We start from the raw sequence: 16,503 nt of genomic DNA on the forward strand, positions 1-16,503 counted from the left end.
CCAACTGAATCCAACCCTTTACAATGAGATAGAAGCAGAAGATGTAGGCTTTGTTTCAACCTCCTACCATCCTCAGGGGTCGAATCCCTAAGATGAGGAGCTAATCTAACCAACACTGAACAAGAAATAGGAATATAGGCATCTTAACAACTTGCCTCTAAAAGTGAAAAACTGATTCATTTGAGCTCAAATTCACTTTTAATGCAATGAATCTACCCTCTACTACTAATTATCCATCATATTTACATGCCAAGTCATCATTTACAATGGTAAACCAACCTCCATGAGAGAAAATCCACGAAGACAGTGAGAAAATGGAAAAATAGACATCTTGTGCAAAATATGCCCTACGCGCAGCACCACTGGCCCAACGCACAGCGCCACTTTCAGGTCCTTTTTGGAAGCCCTCCCGGCATCCAAATTGAGCTCATGATAGCTCATTGGAAAGGTCTTCAAGTCTACTTTCCAAAACACCTGGAATTTCTTCATTTGAAGCCCATTTGACCCCTCAAAACTTGAATCTCCCAAAACTGCTTCTGTGTGTCCAAAAAGTGGCAAAAAGGTCATTTTTAGGGTGTTTTTTGACCTTTTGATGGACCAGTTCTGCCCCCAAAACTTAGCAAATCCATAAGGTGCATGTACTCATCGCTCTGAATCCAAAAATGCAAACCATTTGTGCATTGGGTGCCCCTAGGAAAAGCGCAGCGCGCGTTGAGCCTGATTTTCCGTGTTTAAAATTTCAAAATTTGCAAATGACAAAAAACTCTTCCAAACTTGACCAAAATTGGTGAGAAGCACCATCATCAAGTATCCTGATGAGCCAAGGAAGCTTTAGCAAGCAACCTAAGCCTATCCTCCTCCTTTTTGCCTTTTAGAGCCTGCCTTAGCTTAGCTTTCATCTTCTTGACCCTCATGTTGCAAATTTGTTTCGAGTCTTGTAATGGTAGGCCATGTGCCTGATCATCTGGTTGTCTCTATTGGCCTTTTGCAACAACTTCTCTAGGTGCAAATTGACTCTCTCAAGACGAGTCTCTATCATCTTCAATTTCCTTCTCAGTAGGAGTCAAAGTGACCTGTGCCTCTTTGCCACTTTGTCGTTTTACCTTGAGAAGTTCCAACTCCATGAGGACCTACTTGTAACTCAACTGCTTGTTCTCTTGTTCCAAATATGTGATGACATACTTGGCCCTCTCCAAATTGTCCATCAAAGCTTGGACTTGAGCCTCCTTTTCCTGTATGATGATGTCCTTTATTGTGTCTTCATCCTGAGCCTCTAAGTCTATTATTTCCATGCCATGATGAGTATAACGCTGCTTCGGCTCATCATGCTCTGTCAAATCAAAGTCCCCCTCCTCATCATCAAAACTCTCCTCCGACATCTTTTCCTTCCCTTTGTGCAGCTAGTGCACCTGTACTTGCTGTGTTGATGAAGAAGGCAAAACCCCTTCCACATCCTGTGGAGCAAACACTTGCCTATCGACTGCAAACAATCTCCTTGTGCCCCTCTGATATGTCATGTAAGTCTCGGGCACCTCAGTAGCTCTAGTCTCTTTGGCCTCCTCATTTATTTTCACCTGAGCACTGCTAGAAGGTCCCCCTGCTTCTTGAGACACTGGTGGAGGAATTTGAGGACCCCTGAAGATGTCATGAGCAATAAATGTCTCCCAAGAGATGTTGAGGAGGCTAAGATGATGAAGCATAATCATCTTGATTAGGGAATAATGATAGAGACTGCTCATCTGCTAAGGGTATGGCTTTTTCTGCACAAAATGGGCCATCTTCTCAATATTCCTGAACAAGAAATAAGGGAGGTTTAACATCTTCACCCTGGTAAAATGCATGAGAAGCCTGATGTGATAGGTGTACAGCCTGGAAAATCTGCCCTCACAAGTGAAATATTTCATGATGATTTTCATCATGGGGACATACTTGTCTTCAAGAAATCTGAAAGGAAAAAGTCTTTTCACCTCATTTCTGTATCGGGGTTTAATATAAGGCTCATAATAGTGTTCATCCAGGTCCTGTGCCTTGTACCACTTCTCCCCTACATTTGGAATCCTGGTTGCATTTGCAATGATGGAGGGTGAGACTGTGAATGTTACCCTAGCAAGAGTCGCCTTGTTGTCCTGAAGATGAGCTACAAAATTCTGGTGAGCTCAAGGTGGTGTTGAATTCTCTCTACCTCCTCACAGAACTCATAGCAGCCAAGATATCTGAAACAAGTAACAATCAACTGAGAGGCCTGCAATTCTCTAAGGTTTGATGGCTCTTCCCTGATAATTCTGCCTCCCTTGTGTGGTTTTCTCTGATGCCGAGGTCTATCTGTCGAACTATCACTGCCTGTGTTTTCCTCCTCCTCATAGTCTTGGTCCTCTTTGTCCATGTTTGCAAGGCTTGAGGTTGTATGAAGGGAATGAGTGAGAGTGATTTAGGAGTGAGGGGATGGGGAGATGACCTTATGGGCTAGAAAATGAATGAGGGAGTAGGAATCATAAAAATGAGAGGGAGGGCTTGGTTTGTTTGAGATATTGCCTTTTGGGAAGAGGGATAAAGGGATGTGGATGTTATGGAATGTAATAGGGAAAGGGTTTAGAGTTTTAGTGATAGGTGATAGGAGGAATAATTGGGGTTTAGGGTTTAGGCATAACCAAGGGAGAATTTAGGGTTTGACATTTACCATGGGGAATTATGCTTAAGAGTTTGATTGCAAACCAACAATGAAGTATGGGAGGACAACTTACTTGTATGAAGGGAAGAGAGGGCAATCTTGAAGTTTGTATGAAGTTTGAGGCCTTTCTGGCTCTGCTTAATGCGCAGTGCCAACCCACAGACGCGCAGCGCCACCTCCAGAAGCGCAGCGCAGTGTAAATTTACATTGTGAAAATCTCCAGACGCGCAGCGCCGATCCTCTTGCCTGAAACACGCAGCGCCAAACTGTAGAAGCGCAGCGCCACTTCACCACTGCTCCAAACGCGCAGTGCCACTTCACCATTACTCCAAATGCGCAGCGTCACCCTCCAGAAGCGCAGCGCCACTTCTCCTTTGCCCAAAACTCACTCAACCGTTCCTCTTCTCCTCACGTTTTGACTCCTTGCTTGCCAAATGAGAATGATGAACTTGAAAATGAAATGTGAGACCTTATATAGGAGTAGATTTTGATTTTTCACTTGAAAAACCCACTTTCTAATGTTTCTTGACCTTTCTCAAAACTCTGTTTTTAATGCCTTTCCTTCTTTGTTTCTTTTCAGGTGGATAATGCTCAACTTGAACTGATTTTTGCAGTGTTTCTTTGTCTTGCAGCAAGGAGAGATGCTTTGGTGCAGCCAGGATCATTTATTACATAAAGTGACTTAAAATTACATAAGAAATACAAATTAACTCAAAATACTCTGTTTTCACCTCAAAAACATGTTTTTGAGGTGAAAATTACATTAGTTTAAAAGATAATTATATAGTGACTATGACCTACAAGCCATCATGCTTGACTTATTTATCATCCTCATACCCTTTCTACCCTTTATTTACACTTTTAAATCATGCTCTTGACCTTGGTAATGAAACCCTAAGACCTAATGAAACATGCCCTATGACCTAATGAAAGCATGATTGCAAATTGACCATGAAACCATAACTGAAGACAACCTGAAGAAGGGTCAGCAAGTATACTCTATGAGGGAGAAATTAGATTTTCTGAAGAGAAGACAACCATCAGTGGATCAGTTTGACATGACCTAATGAAATGATGTAAAAATTTCAGTATGGGACCCCTAAAATGACAATGCAAAGAGAAAATTTGATCCCTGATGGAAGTATGCAGATACTGACACTAACAACTCTTAAGCATCTCGAGATCCTCAGGTGATGAACAATCATGGTATGTGATGTATAGTTATTCTGTTGCCCTCTTTTAACTTTCCTTGATCCAAGTTGACGCCTATGTTGGTTTGGTCTTTCGCCAAAGTGTTGTTCTCTCTCTTGATATGATAGAACTCCAAAAATTCAAATTTATCCATGATTAATTGGATTCTTTGTAGAGTTGGTCTTGTATTTGGGTCCTTGCAATGTTTCAATTTGTTACATTTTTGAATTTTAACGAGAGAGTCTCCAAAGACACTTAATTGAAGGATTCCTTCAAACTATTACTAGCTTGAGCCCTTGCCAAAGCCCTAATTCTTCCGCCTGATTGTTTGAGGCGATTCCCAGATCCCACGCAAACTTTTTTCCAACTTTTCCATTGGGGCGAAAGATAATCCCTCCCACTCCTACCTCCCCTGGGTTCCCTTTCAAAGCACCATAAAACAAGCGTTGATATCTGCCTAGTTATTTCCACCAATCCACAAATTGATCACTTGGCATGTGAATGATGAAGGGCATCTTCCTATGGCAATGTTTAGAATTTCCATTTAAATCTGGGGGCTTTTTGGTGTTGAGCCAATCTCTTTCAACTTCCGAAAGATTGATCATATCGTCTAGATCGAAACCTCTTGAAGATACTGCGTCAAATAGCAGCTGAGAGGCTTTCCAAGCTGTAGTTGAATCAACAGAGTTTATTTCCTTAAATATAGCATTGTTCCTTGCGAGCCAAATTGCCCAACAAAGATATTTCGAAATAGCAGCCCAACACTTGGAGATAGTTGAAGGAGGTCCATGGTTCCGCGGAGGGTGAGAGCTCCAACTCTCAAACATTTCCGTCCAATTAGCAAGAATGGAATGAATTTGACATATTGGGTGCAATGCGGATCTCTAGACCTCTATGGAGAAAGGTCAATGAAAAAGACATGAGAGATATCTTCTTCAATATTTCGACATAGCACACACCATGACGGACCCTGGATCTATCGTTTTTTAAAGTTCTTTGTTGTTAATATTTTGTTGTGAACCAACTCCCAACAAAAGGTATTCACCTTCGGAAGACCATCCTTGTTCCAGATCCTACTCCAAATTTTGGAGGCTTGTGGATGCAGGATCTTCTTGCTTAAATTTTCATATCCTTCTTTCACTTTGTAATGCATATGTTTGCCTCCCTTCCGTATTCACAGGTCTAATCGAGAAGAGGTAGTCGACACATATCCTTTGAGTGATTTTACCAATACTGCCCAAGGCCGAGACATCTGAGGGAGGCAATTAGGGAAAGACCAATCCACTCGCTGCCCGTTTTCATCCCAAACAGATATGCCGACCAAACTTCTCAATCCTTGTTCCTCCATCCACCTAGCTAGATCCCGAACCTCTTGATTATCCCTCATTAGATCATCAGGAAGAATACAATCCTTCCATAGTCTAATTCACCTTCCATTTCCCGTTTTCCACCCCAAATTTTTCTAGCATCACCAAGGTTGAGGCTTTGCACAATTTACAAATTTTAGTCCCAGAACCTTCCCAGACCTCGTCCTCTGGCCTTAGGAGACGGCTTTTGTAGAAATACTTCTTAGAAAGGCCTGCTTCCACCACTGCTTGGAATCTATCAACAGTCTCCAAACTAGTTTAGCTTGAAGAGCTAAATTCATATATTCAGGGTCCTTTATTGCTAGTCCCCCCAATTTTTTTGGAAGCCTGATTATGTTTTAATTTATCAAATGAAATCATTTCTCGTTATTTTTCCCACCCTGCCACAAGAATTTCCTAATCATGCTACTGATGCCGTGGATTATGCTTTTGAGAGCCAATAGTCTTGATTCAATATAAATGGGCAGAGCCAATAGGACTGATTTTATGAGAACTGTTTTCCCGATCACATTCAACCATTTGGCACCCCAAGCTTGGATTCTTTTTTGGATTTTTTGGGGGCCCGCTTCCCAATCCTCACCTAAGGGTGACCACAAAGATATTGGGAGACTGAGGTAAGGGAATTCTCTCTAGCTTTTGGCCACCGTGTGTAGAGTGTTTTTAGAGCAATTCCATCCTAATATCAAGCTTTTCTTCTTATTCACCAGGCCTCCAAAAACCTTCAAATAGCTATCCAAGACCTCTTTGAATCGAGTTGCAATGATTCTAGATGCCTCGCCAAGAAGAGGAGTGTCATCAACAAATTGTGAATGGTTAATCTCTTTTACATTCTTGGCTGATATCTGCCTAGCGATTTCCTCCAATCCACAAATTGATCACTTGGCATGCGAATGATGAAGGGCATCTTCCTATGGCAATGTTTAGAATTTCCATTTAAATCTGGGGGCTTTTTGATGTTGAGCCAATCTCTTTCAACATATGAAAGATTGATCATATCGTCTGGATCGAAACCTTTCGAAGATACTACTTCAAATAGCAGCTGAGAGGCTTTCCAAGCTGTAGTTGAACCAACAAGGTTTATTTCTTTAAATATAACATTGTTCCTTGCGAGCCAAATTGCCCAACAAAGATATTTCGAAATAACAGCCCAACACTTGGAGATAGTTGAAGAAGGTCCATGGTTCCCTAGAGGATGAGACTCCCATTCTCGAACATTTCCGTCCAATTAGTAGGAATGTAATGAATTTGACATATTGGGTGCAATGTGGATCTCTAGACCTCTATGGAGAAAGGTCAATGAAGAAAGACATGAGAGATATCTTCTTCAACATTTCTACATAGCACATACCATGATGGACCCTGGATCTGTCTTTTTTTAAAGTTCTTTGTTGTTAATATTTTGTTGTGAACCAACTCCCAGCAAAAGGTATTCACCTTCGGAAGACCATCCTTGTTCCAGATCCTACTCCAAATTCTGGAGCCTTGTGGATGCGGGATCTTCTTGATTAAATTTTCATATCCTTCTTTCACCTTGTAATGATTATGTTTGCCTCCCTTCTGTATTCACTGGTCCAATCGAGAAGAGGTAGTCGACGCATAACCTTTGAGTGCTTTTACCAATACTTCCCAAGGCCGAGACATCTGAGGGGGGCAATTAGTGCAAGACCAATCCACCAGCTGCCCGTTTTCATCCCAAACAGATATGCCGGCCAAACTTCTCAATCCTTGTTCCTCCATCCCCCTGGCTAGATCCCGAACCTCTTGATTATCCCTCATTAGATCATCAGGAAGAATACAATCCTTCCATAGTCTAATTCACCTTCCATTTCCCGTTTGCCACCCCAAATTTTCTAGCACCACTGAGGTTGAGGCTTTGCACAATTTCCAAATTTTAGTCCTTGAACCTTCCCAGACCTCGTCCTCCGGCCTTAGGAGACGACTTTTGTAGAAATACTTCTTAGAAAGGCCTGCTTCCACCACTGCTTGGAATCTATCAACAGTCTCCAAACTAGTTTAGCTCGAAGAGCTAAATTCATATATTCAGGATCCTTTATTGCTAGTCCCCCAAATTTTTTGGAAGCTTGATTATGTTTCAATTTATCAAATGAAATCGTTTCTCATTATTTTTCCCACCTTGCCACAAGAATTTCCTAATCATGCTACTGATGTTGTGGATTATGCTTTTGAGAGCCAATAATCCCGATCCAATATAAATGGGTAGAGCAAATAGGACTGATTCTATGAGAATTGTTTTCCCGGCCACATTCAACCATATGGCACCCCAAGCTTGGATTCTTTTTTGGATTTTTTGGGGGACCGCTTCCCAATCCTCACCTGAGGGTGGCCCCAAAGATATTGGGAGACTGAGGTAAGGGAATGCTCTCTAGCTTTTGGCCACTGTGTGCAGAGTGTTTTTAGAGCAGTTCCATCATAATATCAAGCTTTTCTTCTTATTCACTAGGCCTCCAAAAACCTTCAAATAGCTATCCAGGACCTCTTTGAATTGAGTTGCAATGATTCTAGATGCCTTGCCAAGAAGAAGAGTTTCATCAACAAACTGTGAATGGTTAATCTCTTTTACATTCTTGGCTATTTTGAGCCCCAAAAGACAACCTTGCTCCCTAGCCACTTCTAATCTTCTACTAAGGCTTTCTGCCATGATAATATAGAGGGGGGATAAGGGACATCCCTGTCTCAATCCTCGAGAAGCCATGAAAAGGGAGCCAGTCGCCCATTGATCAGAGGAGCGATCCAAGGGCCACCAATGAAAGCTTTTATCCATTGAATAAATTCTTGACAAAATCCTAACTTTTCTAGAGCAGAGATAAGAAAGGAATGATTTACCCAATCAAATGCATTTTCCATATCCAACTTAATGACCATTCCTTCGTTTCCCGCTTGCTTGTTGGAGTGAACTGCTTCCTGAACCATAATAATGTTATCCATAATGTTCCTATATTGCATGAATTCTCCTTGGTTCTCCGAGATAAAGGAGGGGAGTAAGGGCTTCAATCTATTGGCTATGATTTTAGTCAGAATTTTGTAAGATGCATTGCAAAGGGAAATGGGGCAAAATCTAGAGAAATTCACATGATTTGATTCCTTTGGGATTAATGCCAAGAAAGAGGAGTTTGTGCCCCCTCCCAGTTTTTCTTCACACGAAAGTGGTTTAACATTTTCAGGAAATCAAATTTGATTAAAGGCCAAAAGGCACGATAAAAGCATATAGGAAATCCATCCGATCCTGGGGTCTTGTTTGGTTTAAGAGATCTGATAACCTCAAGTGCTTCTCGTCAAGTGCTTCTTCCTCAACTATGGGTTTCATCCAATTTGAATTTGCAGAGGGGGAGATTACCGTTGGCATGTACCTGAGAAATTTGCTCTTCATAGTATAAATCCCTGAAGTGAAGATACCCTTCTATCTTAATTTCTTCAAAGTCCGAAATTTTTGGCTTTCCTTTTGGCACAATTTCTTTGATTTGATTCCTCACCTCCCTTGCCTTTGCTTGTTTGTGAAAGAAGGAAGTATTCAGGTCCCCTTCCTTTAGCCAAAGACTCCTGGATTTGAGTCGCCATAGAGCCTCCTCCTGTCGATTAGCAGAGAAGGTATCCCTTGTCAAATCCCTTTCCTTCCTCAGATGCCAATCTTTTATCGACGAACTCCCCACCAATTTATAATGATTATTCAACTACTCAATTAATTCTTTCTTCTTTTGCCCCGGAGTTTGGAATGATTCCTTCAACCATTTTTTGAGAGCCCTTTTAACGTTGCGAAGTTTGGATTCCCGTACAAAGGATGGTGAGCCTTGAACTGAAATTTTCCATGCCTGAATAATTAGCTCCTGCACTCTTTCCTGAATCCATGCTACATTAAAGCGAAACAGAATCGACCCATAATTTGCCGATTTATCTATATGCAAGATAATTGGGTGATGATCTGAGGTACCATTGGATATGACAGCAGACGAATAGTCAAGACCCTTGAGAAGCCAACTACTATGGACCAGAAAACGATCCAGGCGCACAACAATGTGGCCTTCCCTTGCACGCCGATTTGTCCAGGCAAACTTGCCTACTTTCGGAACCACATCAATGAAATCCCAATTTGAAATCAGGTCTTCCATTCGATCCCTAAAAGGATCTCGAACTAATTGCTTCCCCCTCTTATTTCAGAGGCATTAAGCACAATATTGAAATCACCTCCAATTATACAGTTGTGAAACCTATCCTGCCTTCATATCTTCTCTATTGAATCCCAGAACTCCGCCTTCCGCCCATACAACACGGGTGCATACCCATTAATCAAAGTAATCCTTTCACCGTTTTCTTTATTATCCACAACAACCAAAATCCATAACTGGTGCCTTACATTGTCTACTAAGGAAAAGTGAGATGGGGACTAGAAGGTACCAAGACCCCCTGAGGCTCCCTGAGCATGCTGAACAACACCTTCACTTTCTCTCTAGAAGGTTTCAGCTATTTTACGAACCTCATGTTCCTCCTTTTTTGTCTCTTGTAGAAAAATATTCCATGGAGATTCTTGCTTAATCATATCTTTTACAATTAGGGACTTTGTAGGGCTCCCCAAACCCCTTATATTCCATGATAGAATAATCATTTTAAGATGGATATTTGTGGCATCCCTCCATCCTTCCCATCCTTACTTTTAGTCCCTTTATTTTTAAATTTTTTGAGATAACAAGTTGATTTCCCAATTTCTTGTTCTGCTCGACTTCCTTTTCTCTTAGGGTTTTATGTTTTGGCCTTCCCCTCTTTCGAGAACTCTCAGTCTCTTGGCTGCTCCTTCGTCTGCCCAGTCTAAATTTTGAGCCATATGTCGCATGAGAACTCTCGCTATTTCCTTCGCCATACTAGAGGGGGAGCATCGCTGCTGGAGAGGGGTTTTCAGATTTTGAGATTGATCCCTAGCTTGAATGATCGACTCTTCCTTTGAGCCTTGCAGAGGAGGATTATCCTCTTTCAATTCTTCCTACTTCGAATCTTCTGATTCATCCTCGCTTTGACCATTTTCATTATCTCCTCTAGGTCGATTCTTAGTCTTAGCCGATTCCTTTGGTTTCTCCAACGCATTGAAGGGATTGAACGAAGTTGTCACCGAGTTGTTACCTTTGTTTGCTTGAGGTCTGGGCCTAGCAGTGGAACCCTTGTTACCTTTCTTGCATTGGGTCTGCCATTGTTCTTCAGGGTGGGGGGGTTTGCTCAAAAACCTTTAGGAGGAGGTCTCTTCGAACGGTGTTGAGCAAAATGGCCGTATTCATGGTAGTGATGACACTTGAATGGAATTTGCTCGTAATCCAGAATCTGCCTATGCTTCAACTCCCCCAAGGTTAAATTTACTTATGCTAGAAGCCCTTTTTCCAAATCAACCTCCACACAAATCTTTGAACAAGCGAACTGTGAGCCCCTTGGTTTGGCTTTTTCTATGTATTTTCCAACCCCATTTCCAATTGCCTTGAGGTAGTCGTCACTCCAACATGACAGAGGGAACCGTGGCAATTTACCCCAAATCGGGATGGCAGTTGGAACATCCTCATTTGGGTTGAAATCAGGGGTCCACTTATTTAGGTACATCCCTCGCGGGCCGAGAAAATAAGGGCCATTACGAAAAACCACATCCCTATCCTCGCTAAGCTTGAACAAGAAAGTTAAAAAACCATTTCCTACTGCAAATATTGCTCTATTACCTTTCATTTTGGACCTCCAGGTATTCTCGATCCATGTTTCTATCGTTCTCGGCGAGGGCCACATGTCGGTGAACTTGCCAATCAAAGCGCGTTCAGAGTATGCTAGAGTGGTTCGCTTGGCACCAAGCAACAAAGAAATGTCACAGATTTCCTCATTCCTCTTCATAAATTTCAATTGGGTCTCGTTGAATTTTTGACGCTTTCGCAGAGATGTCACTAGAGCCTAAAAGACCGCAGCCTCTTCTTCTGGCAAGATGAGAGGCGGGGGAGAAGGGGGAGGGGGAGGAATCCCCTCCTCGGACGCCATCGAAGCTAAGGTTTCTGCAAGGAGTCATAGCAGAGCAGAGCGGGTAGCATTTACTTTCCCAATTTTGGTAATATTAATAAAAAGGGGAAAATATTATTTTATGGAGAATGGTGGCAAATTATTATTTTATTAAAATGGTGGCAAAAGTCATTAAGTGGAAAATGGCCCTCACAGTAAAATAATATTAAAAAGGAATTTAGAAGCATGGGAGAAACTATAAAAGGAGGGGCTCATTTGTTGAGCATTCTATTTTTCTATCATCTCTCGTTGACATTGAAAGGTAATTCAAGCGAGTTTCAGACTTAAGAGTTTCAAGCAAAACTCCAAGCTAATTTTGGTGGACTTTGAGTGCCACCCTAGTTAGCTCTTGGGGAAGATCACTTCAGATCTTCCATTTGTGTTTACTGCAGGAACAATAGTTGGAAAGGGTCTGAATTACTAGTCAACACAAGGTGCCAAAAGACTAATTTGCATTTCCAGAATTTTCTTGTGCCAGTTCTAAAGGACAAGTTCATTTTCCTTTCCTAGAAGGGAAAATATCAAGAGTTAGTTCATTTCCTTTCCTAGAAGGGCGAATATCAAGAGTTAGTTCATTTCCTTTCCTAGAAGGGCGAATATCAAGAGTTAGAAGGTTGAATTCTGAAGTGAAATTTGTCAAGGCTGAGTACACTGGATTGAGGGATGAATTTCTCTGTCCATTTCCAGATTGAATTCCCTTCCAAGACCAGAGTGCCGAGTTAATTCCTGCAAGGCTGAATTGATTTATCGAGCAGCCCGAGATCGAGCTTCCAATGAGGTAATGATGGTGTTCCTGGTTTATTATGAGATTACAGTGCCAAAGACGTATTATTAGTAGAGATCGATTTGATTGTTGATGTCAAGTTTGGAAGAGATCATTCAGTGGATTAAGAGGCCAAAATCATTGTTTTATCTTCTGTTGGATGTATTGACCTGTAGAGGCCGAGTTCTGAGTGTGGAAGGGCCGATTTCCTTGTCATAACAAGTGCCATGGGGCATCTCTACTTACTGGGTGTATTAAATCAGGGATTCATCATTGTTGAGATCGAGTTTGGGATCCTTTACTGGCTGCATTACCCACAGAGATGAGGTTTGGGTCACATTGTGGTTTGCTGGTCATATGAGTCCACTTCATAAGTTGAATGGATTTTCATAAGGGGAAGAGACGTACCTGTTTACAGTGCGTTCATATCAGCCATTCAGTCTTCTCTGCTGATAGGTATGCTTTGAGTGGGATGACTTTAAACTTTAACCTCCAAAGGCAGTCATGTTAGTCTCTGATGTGCTGATCGTAGGTCCACAACAAAAGTCTGTGCGTGGAGGCTATTAGAGCTGAGAAGAGATCCCGGGTTTCCTTGCTAAGTTTATGCTATAAATGGAGCTGAATATACTTGATAATATAATACTCATTCATGGTCTGTCATTGCTGTAAGGAGATGATAACTGTTAAACACACATGGGCAGCAAGAAAATCTGAAGGATAAAACATGAGAATACCAATTTTATTAACAAGTGATATACATTTATAGTACATATTGTGACTGTTGGGTTCCACATCGCAAGGTCTCCTGGACTCCTTTTGTCTATTCGGCTTCCACACTAACCCATTGAGGATTAGGTGTCCAACATTCCCCCCTTAATCCGAAGGGTTATGTATGAGTCCAAGAAGAGAGCTGTAATACAAAATGTGCAAAAATGCATGGCAGCACTAGGCTGAATGTGCTTTTCTGAAATGTTGGTATAAAGGGTGGTGGTTTAAGGATCACCACCAACATTGGAACGCTTAGTGCAGTTCCCGGAACTCTTCCAAAACTGACAAGAAGCTGAAGTCTTCTGCTAGAGGAAGTGCTCCTATTGTTTTGAAGAGGGAAACCTTCAACCATGAAAGGGAGGTCTCACCCTGCATAAAAGGGAGAACTTCAACCTGAAAAAAGGGAAGTCTCAACCTGTGATGGTTTAAGGATGACCAACAACTCTGGAATGCTTAATGCAATTCCTGGAACTCTTCCAAATCTGGCAAGAAGATGAAGTCTTCTGCTAGAGGAAGTGTCCCAGATTACCAACTGATGGCATGCTCAGGGGCATCTTTGTCTTTGGGTACAACTTTGAATCTGTTATTGCAGGTTGTGGCTGAGGCTCGCTTGATGTGGCTTTGAAGCTTGTAGATGACCATCATTCCCCCCCTGTCAGATACAAGGTGAGATGATGGAGAAAACTCAACTGCAAGACTGTTCAATACACTGGAACAAGTTCTGACATGTGTCTGGAATATCTTCTTGGCTGTTGATGCCCATTGCCAAGAAGCGATCCATCCAAGATGAATCTTTGTTTTTGCAGGACGTTTGTTTCTGAAGCATCTGTGTGAAGAATGGGTGGTTTTATGATAGTACTTACATGGATGAAGATCAAAACAGTGATCTTTCAAAAGGCCAACTCGGTCACATTGTTGGCATTTCACAATCTGTTGTTGTTGTTGTTGCTGTGGAAGAGGGGCAAAATCTGGAACAGCTGGAGGTGAACTGTCATGAAGGAATCCAGCACTCTGAAACTGAATGGGCTTTGAGTAGTACGAATATGAAAGGACAAGTCCTTGTCATATCCAAGACCAGTTCTGTGCTTGTTGTGGACAAGCTGTTCCCAAGGTTTGATGATGGGCTTGGGAAGTGCAGATTGAGTTTCTGCATCTGCATGTACAACTGCTGCTTTATTGGGTACTAAATCTGAACCAACTGTAACATTATTGACTTGCTTCTGATGGGTTGCAGTCTCAATGTTCTGAACAGAAACATGTTCAGAATGATGATTCCTCTGTTTTAATTCTTCTTGCTGTAGCTGAGTTTCAAGCTGCAAAAAATCAATTTTCTCTTGTGCATTTTGTAGACAGACTTGAATGTATGTGAGAGAAACTTTGCTGACTTTTAATGTATCATGATTAGTAGACAATATCAGAGTTTTAAGGAACTCTAATACTTCACTGATTCTGGCCATTTTTTTTTCAATGTCTGATTTATACCTTAAAAATTGGTCACAACTACTACTTAGTGCAGAAAAAGTAATACCCACTCACAGTACACAACAATATCCTTTATAAATGTGCAGCAAATGAATCAAGGAATCAATGCATATATATGTAGACAGAGACTATAATGAGTTTTAATACCACAACTGGGGCAACAACAACTGCAAACTTGCTTGGATCCTTCAAATACTCCTTCACTTTTGAATCAGAAATGATGGCTAACAAAACTTCAACAATTATAACACCATGTCATGGACAGGACTTGAATGCTCATATGCTTTGACTGGGGTACGAATCAATATTCTCTGATCTTGCCACTTTCTTCAAAGAAAACAATAGTCCACTTCAATATTTGAGATACCAGATTTGCATGAAAACAATAGTCCACTTCAACTTTATGTAATAATTGCATGAAGATATTTGTAGTGATCTACGCTGCTACCAGAGGTGCCACGCTGCAAGTAGCTCATGATTCGCTATAGGACAAGTCCACGTCCCTTTATCAATAATCCCCTTGACTCCAAATGAACTACTGGACAGACAATGTCCTCTTTTCCTCAACTTGAGATCTTGATCAATTTGCCCAAAGTTACCAGCGATTCCAAGCCTATAGGTGAAGTCCTGTAGCAATGAAGGACTGGAAACTTGGAGCAACTATAGCTATAGTGATAGCTCGTGTCTCTGCCCTGTGTAGATTCCTTTACCAAAATTTAAATGATTTTCTGCAAATAGCTGCTATGCAGGCTCCTGGGACTCGCTCCAATTTTTTTAGAGAAGACAAAAATGATCTTTATAAACTTGCTGATAGCGCTTAATGCTATGCTGGAAACAATGCGTCCCTCTTATCTAGCAGAGAAAGATGACCAGGAAAGCAATATGAACTTGGTCTGGAAGCTAAGTTGGCCTTCAAGGTTTGATATGTCCAGCACGACCCGATTTTGGAAGTGTTGCTTCAAAGATTAAATTCTGGAATTTACGTACTTGAAGAATGGCCTGTCCATTCAGACATGTTCAAAAATTCAATCTCCAGTGGTAGTCCGAACTTGGTCTCCGAGTGTTGTTGACATCTCAGAACTCAACCAATTTAACATAAGCTCGGCCTCTTCAGAGAAATATTCTATAAGGAATGTTTGCGCCCACAATCAAAAGTAGATTTCGTCCATCTTCTGGGACTGATATTCAGTGTGATTCTACCTTCTTGATATTAGAAATTCGTTCCCCTATCTACAATCTGGGAAAGGGATTCAATCTGGTTGTTGAGGGAAGAATTCGACTTTAGATTCAACTACCTTTCTTTCTCGACTAATAATAATGAATCTTAACTTGCCCACTGCTGATAGAAATGCCAAAATTCCAAGGGATATCCACCTGTACAAGACAATGAGAATCTCGGCCCTAGATGCCACAATTCTGGAATTCGTTGCTCCAAGGGACAATAACAATCCTTAACAACCACTCCTTCTGAAACAAGAATAGCATTCGACCTAGTTCATCTCCAATACAGCACTCACAAAACCAATCACCAAAGCTGACCACACTTCAAACAGTGATTCAACGTTGGAGGAAGGTAACGTCTGACGATTTCAGGATTGTGGGTGTGCCAAAAAGGTATAGAGAAATCTGAATGGTGCGCAGAATTTTAAGAGGAACCCAGTGATCAGACTATGATTCAATGTAACGCATAGGTTAAAACGACATGTAGATGGACCCCCAATCGACCTCATACAGTATATGCACAGAGAAACAACCACATTAATTAACAATAATACACTAACACGAAAATTGGTGTAGAGAAGCGTTAAACGCAGCATTCAACAGAAGACTGAAGTGACCAGCGGACTCTGGTATGGCAGTTCAACGTATGGACAGTGAGTCAGAGACCAAAAATAGAGACCTGCGGATTTCAGAGGTCAGGAATGTCAGGGATGGCAGGATAATGGCTAAAATTGGTCTTTCTTCAACGCAGAATACAACTGCAACAACCGACTACGTTTTTTTTTGTTTTTTGTTCATATGACTGACAGTAGAACTGGCCACAGAAAACAATCGCTCATATCAGGAATTACACATGGAGATCACCAGGCACAGGGACGTTCAAAACGTTTAGAATTCCTTTAACCGGCGTATAGAGACACAACGCAAGGAAAATTGATTTTCCATTCCAACATGTGGATATATATGCCTTCAAACGTTTTGTATTCCCGTGAATTTTGCTTAGACTTCAAGCT

At 41.4% G+C, this 16,503-nt stretch overlaps 1 protein-coding gene across 4 annotated transcripts in view; it reads left to right on the forward strand.

Moving 5' to 3' along the window:
• The window catches only part of LOC149180179 (DNA double-strand break repair protein), a 141,436-nt gene that overhangs the window by 83,060 nt on the left and 41,873 nt on the right, over positions 1 to 16,503 (forward strand). The window lies entirely within an intron of this gene.

This window comes from Pinus tabuliformis, chromosome 3_2 (genome assembly GCF_031772625.1).
Source record: "Pinus tabuliformis cultivar Carrire ecotype Pingquan chromosome 3_2, CPIR1, whole genome shotgun sequence".
Classification (NCBI taxonomy): domain Eukaryota; kingdom Viridiplantae; phylum Streptophyta; class Pinopsida; order Pinales; family Pinaceae; genus Pinus; species Pinus tabuliformis.